We start from the raw sequence: 11,450 nt of genomic DNA on the forward strand, positions 1-11,450 counted from the left end.
TCTAGACTCTAGTGTTTGACAGCTTCCTGCGATCACCGGAGTGTCCCTGCAAGGGTTTTTTTTAGGGATCCAGCAGAACCCATCAAAGATGACCGAAAATGATTTTCCACTCCTTTAAAGGTTGTGCTAAATAGTAGACAGCAATTCATTGGCTCTCAGTCATGGCCATTTCCGAGAAATTTGTGTCATTCAGAGAGCTGCTTGAAAGTCTGACATGGGTCAGACAAGTTGTGCAATTATCAGTATATTTAACCAAAAATCTTTCTTTCTCAATAGCTGCAGTCACTGGGATTCATGAGCCGATTCAGGACTGCAGCAAAAAAAAAAAAAAAGGACAGATTTACTTAACCCTTGTGCCATCCTATGACCCCACCCTTGCATAGACGTGTTATTCCTACCATGACAAATGTGGATAAGGGTGGAAAGATTTCATGTAATCCATGGACACCAGTGAAGATCACAAATCATTGAAGAAAAAAAGGTTCAACACACTGTCTAGTGGGTCTAGATCAGTGTTTTTCAACCTTTTCTGAGCCACAACACACTTTAACCTTAAAAAAAATCCTGCGGCACACCAGCATCCAAAAATTAAAAAAAAAGGAGAAACTCAGTCTGTATTGATCTACAGCCCCTCCCTCCACAGTCTCACATGCATTTTTGAGATAATTGTTACAGAAAAAGCTGGAAGCTGCAGCTGTTTTTTTCTCTCACAACCCAATGCATCATGGGAGATGTAGTGAATTAAACGGCCGGCGGAGATCGCTTTTCGGATCTTCACTGTTTTGTTCACTTGTTCCACGGTCTGATACCGGACTCTGTGGAAAGCTACACCGCTAAAGACAAGCTTTAGCTGGTATTTTTGTTAGAACTGAGCGACTTTACGAGCTAAATCGGGACAAGGAAGTGAAGACTTTAACCACTTCTGATTGGTCAGACTGATGACATGTGATTAAGCTCCCCAAGAATGATTGGTGGAGACAGTTAAAGCGACGGGGCTTTTCCAAAATACAGCCGGAGCTGCAGCTGAATCGTGGTACAGTCATTCTTATCAAATGTCTTTAATAAAATAAAATAAACGCAAAGGAAAAGTATTTTATGATCTTTTATATTCCTAACTCCTCAGCGTTTTATCAGGGCCTGTTTGAATGAACAGAGAGCTGAAATCCTGGAGATGGGAAATGTTGTTAAATCAGTTAATGAGGGCAATTTTCCACGGCACACTTGACCATCTCCCACGGCACACTAGTGTGCCGCGGCACACTGGTTGAAAAAAACTGGTCTAGATGACCCAACTTCCAATGTTAAAGTGCCTAGGATAGCACAAGGGTTGAAATGAAACGTCTAAAGAGAATCTGTTTAAACATCAAGTTTGATCATTAATATTTGAATTTTGAATCTTTGCAGATGTCTGAAGGTTGCTGTGGTTCCAGTGGAACTACAGCAACCTGTAGTTACTGTAGTTCCACTTTTCTATCATTGGGTTTAATCTGAGCTGCTGAAATGCTGATAGAAAGCTGCAGGTATTATCTTAGATTTATGTAGTCGAAGGTCAAGGTCAAGGTTAGGGGATAACGAGTAGCTTTCGTATTAGTTGTAAGTTTTTATCTGAGAATTACACAGCAGTCAGACCTTTGCACCATTTTTAGAAAAAGCTGCATGTGCACCTTGTACAGGAATTTTATTGTTTGTTTCAGGTGAAAAAATATTGAATTTGAAGTGAGGCAGAACTGTAAAGTAATAAGAAATGCCACTCTTTGTGTCTTCAGACTTGTGGTAAAAAAAATCGACCTTTTCTTTGCTGCAGTATTGATCACAAAGGAAAAAAAATCGGTTCATTTAGTTCTTTCTTCTCTTTTCTGGTTCCAATTACAAGCAGACATGCTGAATTAAATACCGTCTCCCTTGCTAACAAAGTTTTTCTTAATTATTTCTAATCTACATTTTCCCAACTGCAACTCATGCAGCTGCTCCAAATTAGGCCTTGAACTGGATCTTTATTCCGTTTATGGCAGGAACCACTGCAGTCCGCAGAAACATTTCAACATGTTTGAACTGTGTTTGAACTATTAGCGGCATTTCATTGATTTGTCTGTCTCAGTTTAATATGAGTGCGTTTTAGTTTACATCGATCATTGTGGTTAATTAAAAAGTTAATTTTTTTTTTATGTAACTTTTAAAAGTTTGAAGTACTTCTGATGGATTTAGGCCGACAAAAATTGCTCGCCATGTAAGAAAATATGTTGCTTGGTGTCATGGCAACAAGGAAATAACAAACTCCAGGCTTACTAAAAATGAAATTAAAAAGTACGGTATTCAGAAATGGTGACATTTTGTTTTCACAACTCACCCCAACCAAGGCATCTTTGTTAAAGGTAGGGGGACATTCAGCTTATGAGGTTCATTCATTATTTATCAAATTACACAAACATTTTGACCAAGAAGCCATTGGACTGATTTGGAAGTTCTTCCTGGTTTCTTCAGAAAAACAGAAAAAATCAAGAGAACCTGGTTGTAGACATCAACGGCCAGAACTGGAAGTCCTTGATGCCTTTATTTTAACTGGCGACCCTAACAGTTACCTTTTTTCCCCCATTTTAAGCTTTAAGAAACAATTTTAAACACTTTTGAGTAAGGGTTTGGGTTAGGGTCAATTGTAAAATTTCAACTTCTGACCAATGATGTCAGGCGCCATCTTGTCTGCTGGTGGGCGGTACATGCCGTACAACCACATACCTGCTCATTATGCAAACTTTGTGGGGGAGTCATGGACTAATCCATTCAGGATTTATTTATCAATTCAAAATTACAGTTGGATTGTTAGTTTACCTGACAGGTTAAGCAATCCTGACAAATAGGTCTTTGTACGACCCAAAATTTAGAATGGGGCTGAGTGCGAAACTCATGAGTTAATTTAATTTAATATTACAAGTTAAAGATTTAATTGGATTTTTTTAAAAGTAGTTCATTAAATGTCTTTTTTAAACCTGCATTACAAAAACAATTCAATTATTTTGTGATTTATTATTTTGAATTAACCCTTGTGCTATCTTAGATGACCCCGCCCTTGCATTGACGTGTTCTCCCTACCATGACAAAGTTGGAAAGATTTCATGTAATCCATGGACACCAGTGAGGATCACAAATCATTGAAGAAAAAAGGTTCAGAGCACTGTCTAGTGGGTCTAGATGACCCAACTCCCAATGTTAAAGTGCCTAGGATAGCACAAGGGTTAACTGGTATTCAGTTTTCAATTTTTTTTTCTTTTCTTTTAAAGTAAATTTTATGTTGATTATTTCTATGATGTATTGTGATTTTAATGCATTTTTCTGTTTTGTGAAGCACCTTGAATTACTTTGTGTATGAATTGTGCGATACAAATAAACTTGCCTTGCCTTGCCTTCAAACTGAACAGAAGTGGAAATTCCCATCCATCCATCCATCTTCCGAACCCACTGAATTACCTTAGGGTTGCTGGACCCAACCCAGCAACTGTTGGGTGAAGGCAGCTTTTCCCCCTGAGGAAGTCTGTTGCTAGGCTGCACAACTGCATGCTCTTTGAAAAGACAATTTAGGAGCAGTTAACCTTTGAAGCCTGTTTTTGGACCACGGAAGGAAGCCAGAGTGCCTATAGAAATACCCATGCAGGCGCCAGGAGAACAAGCAAGCTCCACACAGACGAGACCCTGTTGGGATTCAAACGAGGGTCTTCTCACAGTGAAGCAAGAGCGCCAACCATGCAGCCCTCTCCAGAATACATTTCTCTGAATTTAATAGTATTTTCTCAAAAGGTCCTGGTGTTTCTACTCTGTGTTTGGTGCACTGAAAGGCACAAAACCCGTTCTCTCACAAGAAAACTATTGTTCAATTGATTTATTGAATTTCCCGTGTAAATACGATCCTTTTGATTATCAACTTCTTCTGTTTTTTATTTCATTTTCATTTGGATTGATGAAAAAAGGTAAAAGCTTGCATGAGTTGAACTGTGACCTTTACGCCTCTGTGCATTTTTTGGAGGAAAAATCTCCAAATTTTCTGGTACGTTGAGATCAGTTTTAGCAGCAGCAGTGAGGCAGCGCAGATGTTAGAACAGTGGCTTGTCATCTCTGAGGTGTAGCTGCATTTGGAATCATTTGGTTTGAATGTCCAGCTAGTGGCGCTGTTTGAATCCGCTGTGGTAATTAAGGGCATTGAATACAAGAGACTGTTATGTTGAGCAGAAAAGTGAAAGATGTTTTTTCTTCTGTGTAGTTCAGCTTGTTGTGTAGTTTGAAGTCTGAGTTTGAGTTATGTCTCATTTCCTTGTAGATGATTGTGCCCCCGTCTAGTTCAGTTCTGCCTCCTCTCCACATGGAGGAGCTCTAGACTGGTATTTAATGTGTCGGAACAATTTGAATTGTTGCTCCTCATGGTAGTATAACCTCTGACTTTTGGATTATTAGTTCAAGGAATTGATTTTACCTTTTGGATCTAAAGCTTCTCACCCAATCTTCTCATCCAGCGGCCTGGTCCTTGGTCGTTTTGCACTTGCAGGTTGTAGGTGCTGAATCCCAGTTTTCTTGAAGGGACAATAACTGAAGATGGTGATGAAAGCTGTGCAGACAGCTTGGTAGAAAGATCAGGACGGCTGTCTATCCCTTGTGCTATCTTAGATGACCCCACCCTTACATTGACGTGTTCTCCCTACCATGACAAAGGTGGATAAAGGTGGAAAGATTTCATGTACTCCATGGACATCAGTGAGGTTCACAAATCATTGAAGAAAAAAGGTTCAGCACACTGTCTAGTGGGTCTAGATGACCCAACTCCCAACGTTAAAGTGCCTAGCACAGCACAAGGGCTATACGAGATTGAGTTGGAGATGTTTTCCTCCAATCTTTGAAGACTTTCAGACAAGCAGAAATGTGTGATAATGTGCAATAAGAACTCCTTCCCATCATACATCTGACATGTTTCCAGAACTGATATTAATCAATCAAAATGTATTAAAGCTCGAGCTCACAGACAACAACAAACTATTGAACAACGTGAAATGTTTCAGAAGTGAACAATCATAAACCCAGAAACTTAAGAAAACTTAGAAGCATATAAAGCTATTCTGAAGAATTTTTTCGTTTTGTCTAAAAGAGCCACAGTTCAGTGATGGTTAGCAGCTCAATGAGCAGAGACTTCCAGAGCTTTACATCAACCACTAAAAAGGAGCATTCCCATATGAAAATGAATGGAGCATTAATTGTTCAGGCCTCTTTGAACAAGTTAAGTATTGATCACTTTGCAAACTTTCGGTCTATCTCATTCTTCATCCGTCATCCAGAGTGTTGTTTTCAAACATTAATGAATGTCACGTGACAGTGACATCAGCAGGTTCACTAGAGTTCATTCTTCAGTAACCTGTAATTACTGGCATCTCTCAGGTCACTTTTGGGCAAATCTCAACCTATAACATGAAAACAAGCCTTTCCACACACTTGTGTTATCAAGTCGTGCCAACATGCGCATGCAAAAAAAAACGAATATATGTGACCGTTTGCCCAGTGTGGTTGTTGTGTTCTATCATGATGGAAAAAAATAAAATGTTGGCCCGCAAGTCTGTCTGTATTTATTAGTAAATGGTCAACCAATAAAAACAATGCACAGCACCAATACCCAGTGGCATCTCTGCCCAGGACTGTGAGTGCAGTACAGTAAAAGGCAAACCATCTGGCTCTAGCCAGTGCAGATTGTGTGTTATCAGAAAGCTGTGAATTTGAACCAGATCCCAGTGAAGTGGTCCTGCATTGTTTCAGTGGGAAACCTCTTTTACCTTCATGGACTGACGTTTGATTTTCGGATGCTCTGCTGCATGAAAAGCTATAGCAAAGTCGCCCCGATGCGGACAAGTGTTTGTGTCACCTGTTTCAGGCTGAAAGGTTATGTGTTTGATAAATCTAGCAGGGAATTTCTCACAGAGGAGCACTTTGTTGAATACACTGATAAGGAAAACCAAATGATAAATGCATATTCTTATATATTTATATCTTCCCTGAAGGTTTAAGGTGCTTTAAAGTCACAGTCCCATTCACCCATTCACACACTGATGGCGGCTCCACCGCCTGCGTCCAACCTATAACCACCAAGAGCAGTGTGGGGTGCAGTGTCTTGACCAAGGACGCTTCCACGCATGGGCAGGAGGGGCAGGAACCAAACCTGTGACCTGCCGTCCAGAGGTTGACCGCTCCACCTCGCCACCACAGCCGACCTGGGCCTGGGATTTTGTCAACTTTATTTATAGATGCAACTACTCAACAAATAATACATTTTTGACTTTTAAATACATACAATTAAAAAAATGTGACAACAGGGGGAAAAAAGAAAACACATCAACAAAAGTATTGCACATGTTGTGCCTGACACCCGTGAAAATGGGTTTTCGAAGAGTTACATAAAAATGGATAGTGCGGAAGCTCGCCTGGGATTTATTGGCAGAAAATTGGCTAAAGACGGAGCCGTTCAGCTGAAAATCCCACAATTCAAAGAAGTCAGGCAAATCATTTTATACCATAGACAAACAAACAGATTTAAAAATTAAACAGGTAGCTAGAGCTGAATCTCTTGGATGAGTAAGATCAAAACAGGAGAAACATCTTCTCACCTCTGAGAACTCCTCAAAAGTCTTAATGTCAGGAACTGGTGGTGTTAGACCCAATAATGCAGGAGACTAGATTTGTGGCAGAAATGCCAACATTTAATAAACTTAAATGTGAACAAAAAAAACCTCAAAGTAAGGGAACAACAAAAGGACAACAAAACAATGATGACCTTCAATGATGAACTGAGAACCAGACACTTTATTCCCTTCCTACTCACTAAAAGACTATATTGTACAGGACTATGGAGTTCCCTGAAATCTAATGCAATCCAGACGCACGCTTACTAAGTTTTTTCCCCTTTAAACCTTTCCATGCCTGAATTTATTTCCAATTGCATAAAAACGTGTTTTCAAAGTGATGCTAAATTGAGTGGAGTACTGAATTTAAAGGTACAAACTAGTGACATAAAATATGAAGGGGTTAAACGCCAAACCTGATGTCAGCCATTGGCCTAAGTAAAAACCTGATACATTTTACAAAGATTATTTATGAACCCATTGTGCTTTGATGATTAAAACTTGGAGGACACAAAATAATAATCTAATAATAATTTACATCCTTTTTTTAAAAATTGTTCACAATGCACTGTGGTCTATATTTGCTAATCTAGGCTAATCTTTTGTAACCCTTGTGCTATCCTAGGCACTTTAACATTGGGAGTTGGGTCATATAGACCCACAATGCTCTGAACCTTTTTTCTTCAAGGATTTGTGATCTTCACTGGTGTCCATGGATTACATGAAAAAGTTTAGTTTGATTTTAAAAAACAAAAAGAAAACGAAATGTTAAGGCTGAGGACTAGAGATGGGATTTACAGCTCTTTTGGATGAGTTTATTTCAAAGAGCTCTTCAACAGAGTGGCTCATTTGGCTCTTTTTATATTTATTCACTTTTAAGGAGCCGGTCTGAAGTTCATTCATTTCATCCTTGAAATAATCACAGGGAGGATTGATAGACTGAGATCTGGATCAGAATAATATCAAATTCAGATTTCCCACCAACAACTGAGTTTAAATTATTTTGGAAATATCAATTCTAACTTTGTTTAACATGTGTGGACATGATGTTAAAGTCTGATATAGATTCATTATAAATATTGCACTTCCATATCCCTCTAAGTTAATAGTGAGGTCCCTTTGTATGAAGAGTGCACTTTTAATTGTATTATGAAAGCAACTGTTAAACCAAGAGTCTGTATGCTTTAACACTTAAAGAACCATTTGGTCCAGTGAGAAAAATGCAAACTCTCACTACCCTCTTCATAAAAATGGACTTTATTTATGTTTTTGTGGCCATTAAGCTCTTTACTTATATAGCTTTTAAATATTTACAATAATTCAATGATAGCAGTCTTATATTTTATAAGGCTATTAAACAATTTGGATTTATTTTTGACAGCAGCACATGCAAGTTCCTTTCAAAATAAAATTGTATCAATAAACATCCTACTGAAACAGCAGATTCTCTTGCAGTTATCATTAAAATGCAGTTCCATAATTAAAGAACTTTAATTTAAACCTATTCTATTAACAAAATATTAGTAAATTTGCTGTTTTTTATGCATCTTATCTGCATAAACCTTATGAATATTTATATTAATTGAGGTAAACTTATCAAATAAAAAGTTGAACTGAGCTGAACTTAAAATAATGTATTTAAATTAAATGATAAATATGACCCTTGATTCACTCCAGCAATTGGTAATTGCAAGTGAGCTTAATTGGGATAGATGGGAAATAAAGAAAAAATAATAATGAATTCAAACAAAGAGACAGGAAGACAAAGGGGGGGGGGGGGGGCTAATCTCTATTCTATTAGCCTTTTTGTCTCTTCCTCGGTTTTCAGCTGCAAATCTTCCCCACACTTTTACTAAAATTTAAACTATTTAAATGTGACTAAATCTGACATCTAACGAAATCAAGCCTTATCTAAGTTTGTTTGTGTTTCGGCAAAAAAATGTGTTCTGATGTTTTTATGGCTGTTTTTAATTTGGTTTAATGTCAATCAAAATCATCAATGTGGGCAAAGTTGAAGTTGTTTCTTTTTACCGGTGACCGAGATGGGTCAGCCTGTTACCGTGGAGAACATTTTTCTGTCACGCAGGCTGACCCTACTCGTGCTCCATGACGGTCTGAAGCCTGGTTTTTGTTGTTGTGAAAGCTGACCCACAGCAGATGGGACAGATTAGGACATCACTAGCTTTTTATTTGTTTGTTTTAGAACTATGAAAGGAAAAGCCAAAACCAAACGCTGGCTACATCCGGGTGTTATCAGATAAAAATGCGGAAGTGGTTCGACTGCTTCTGTGTTGGCAGGACTCCTGAGGTTCATATGGCATTAAGTCAGAAAGAATTAGAAAAAAACTTGTAAATAAGATATGAGCGTAAGATAAATAGAGGACAATAGATTAGAGCCAGGAGAGCAGAAGACTGATAATCACTGAGCAGCAATAAACAAACCCTTCACTTTAATCAGCCGTCAGGTCTGCGTGGCCTTGAAAAGCCTGATAACTTCAGCGCTGCAGTGAAACCTTGTGTGAACTGGAATCTTCTTTTAATTCAATCTTTAATTTCATTTCATTATTTGTCAAAAATCCTCCTCATAGACTCATAGGAAATCACCAGCGTTTTTGACTTAAATAATGTACCTACAACACACAGAGGCCTTCCTAAATTTGCATGCTGTGGAAAAATAAATCTGTTTTTTTCTATACCAGTCATGGATTTTCAAGGATACTAATTTACTTCATCATACATGTCCTAAAACATGTGAGGAACTCATAAGAAAAGATTAACTTTATTAAAAAAATAAGCATTCATCTTTTATATAGTTTTTACTCAAAACAGGTTAAATATTTTGAGCTTTGCAAAAGATTTCAGCTCAAATTGAGATCAGAAGATTGCAGGTTCAATTCCCGCTTTGCCCGTCCATATGTCCAAGTGGCCTTGGGCGAGACACTAAATGCCAACTTGCCTCTGGTGGAAGGTTGGCGCCAGTGTTCGGCAGCGGAGTCGCCATCAGTGTGTGAACGGGACTGTGAGCGTTCGAGGAAGGTAGAAAAGTTCCATATGAGTATACGCCATTTCCCATTTTGTCCCCCCCAAGAAAATTACTGTCTGTCGAGACGTGTTTTTATCGACGAAATTAAGTTTTCAAAATCCATGTTTTGTTTTTGGTCATTTGTCATGCATTCTTACCAGGTGTTTATTTATTATTTTAAACTGACAGATTTTAATTTAGCCTCCTTTTTTTCTTTCGTTAGTGTTTTTTTGAGACATATAGGCCTCCTGTTCTTAATTCAGTTTTATCTTTTATTTAAAGTAGATGAATCAAGTTGGGTCTGCTGGGCTAACCCAAGGGCTCACTACGGTGGCCGAGAGGTGCAAGACACGCTTACATTTAAGATACAGCAACAGCAAATCCCAGTACAAATGAACAAATCACGAAACACAACAGCAAATACTGAAACACACCAGCAAATCACGAAACACAACAGCAAATACTGAAACACAACTGCAAATCACGAAACACAACAGCAAATCACGAAACACAACAGCAAATACTGAAACACACCAGCAAATCACGAAACACAACAGCAAATACTGAAACACAACTGCAAATCATGAAACACAACAGCAAATACTGAAACACAACTGCAAATCACGAAACACAACAGCAAATCACGAAACACAACAGCAAATACTGAAACACACCAGCAAATCACGAAACACAACAGCAAATCATGAAACACAACAGCAAATACTGAAACACAACTGCAAATCACGAAACACAACAGCAAATACTGAAACACAACTGCAAATCACGAAACACAACAGCAAAGTACACAACACAACAGCAAATACTGAAACACAACTGCAAATCACGAAACACAACAGCAAATCACGCAACACAACAGCAAATACTGAAACACAACAGCAAATACTGAAACACAACAGCAAATACTGAAACACAACTGCAAATCACGAAACTCAACAGCAAATACTGAAACACAACTGCAAATCACGAAACACAACAGCAAATCACACAACACAACAGCAAATCACACAACACAACAGCAAATACTGAAACACAACTGCAAATCACGAAACACAACAGCAAATCACGAAACACAACAGCAAATACTGAAACACACCAGCAAATCACGAAACACAACAGCAAATACTGAAACACAACTGCAAATCATGAAACACAACAGCAAATACTGAAAAACAACTGCAAATCACGAAACACAACAGCAAATCACGAAACACAACAGCAAATCACGAAACACAACAGCAAATACTGAAACACACCAGCAAATCACGAAACACAACAGCAAATCATGAAACACAACAGCAAATACTGAAACACAACTGCAAATCACGAAACACAACAGCAAATACTGAAACACAACTGCAAATCACGAAACACAACAGCAAAGTACACAACACAACAGCAAATACTGAAACACAACTGCAAATCACGAAACACAACTGCAAATCACGAAACACAACAGCAAATCACGCAACACAACAGCAAATACTGAAACACAACAGCAAATACTGAAACACAACAGCAAATACTGAAACACAACTGCAAATCACGAAACACAACAGCAAATACTGAAACACAACTGCAAATCACGAAACACAACAGCAAATCACACAACACAACAGCAAATACTGAAACACAACAGCAAATCACGCTACACAACAGCAAATACTGAAACACAACAGCAAATACTGAAACACAACTGCAAATCACGAAACACAACAGCAAATACTGAAACACAACAGCAAATACTGAAACACAACAGCAAATAC

The sequence above is a fragment of the Oryzias latipes genome, chromosome 17, assembly GCF_053564925.1.
Source record: "Oryzias latipes strain Hd-rR chromosome 17, Olatipes_Hd-rR_3.1".
Classification (NCBI taxonomy): Eukaryota; Metazoa; Chordata; class Actinopteri; order Beloniformes; family Adrianichthyidae; genus Oryzias; species Oryzias latipes.